Genomic DNA, 818 nt, shown 5'->3' on the forward strand with positions numbered 1-818 from the left:
CCGCCCGGGGCGGCGGCGGGCTCGGCCGGAGCTGGGGTGTCCCCGAGGGGATTTTGCCGGGGTTAGAGAGTTCAAGGCCTCCAAATTTGCCCTTGGGCTGGGGTGGGCCCCGAGTCTGCGGCAGCCTGCGCCCATCCCTCAAACAATCGAGAGAGCGCGGAGCAAAGAAAAATAGGTTAAGGGGGAAAAATTAAAAGAAACGGAGCAAATACATTTTAAAAATAATTTAAAAGAAAATAAAGCAAACGAATAACTCGGAGCAGGAGGAGGGCGAGGAGAAGGGACGCGGCCGTGCGGGAGCGGAGCAAGGGCCGAACGGGGTCCGCAAAGGGCCGGTGTCCCCCGCCCACACCCTCGGCTCTGCGGGGCCGGGAGGGAGCCTCGGGTCTGGGTGGGCGCTGGCGCCGGCATCGGTTCCCCGCTCCTGGTTCCCCTCTCCCGGTTCCCCGCTCCCGGTTCCCCGCTCCTGGTTCTCCACTCCGGCTCCCGGAGCTGAGGCAAGGCCGGCCCGGCAGCCGCTCCCCGCTCTCCCCGCCGCCGGGCCCTGCCGGACGATGGTTCATATCGGGAAATTGGCAAATGATTCGTAACGAAAACTAAGAAAAATAAGCCCGGCCCAATGCCACCCTCCGTCTGCAGAGGCGATGCCCGGCGGTCACGCGTGGGGCAGGGCTGCAGGCCGGGTTTGGCCGGGCAGGCGGAGGGCAGCGGCCGTTCCGGACCTGCTGGAAAGAAATATCCTCGCTCTGCCGAGCCCCGGCACCGGGCGGCGGCTGGGGCCGCGGTACAACCGGGCGAGAAGCGGCCCTGGAGCCCGG

This window comes from Nesoenas mayeri (assembly GCF_963082525.1).
Source record: "Nesoenas mayeri genome assembly, chromosome: 4".
Classification (NCBI taxonomy): domain Eukaryota; kingdom Metazoa; phylum Chordata; class Aves; order Columbiformes; family Columbidae; genus Nesoenas; species Nesoenas mayeri.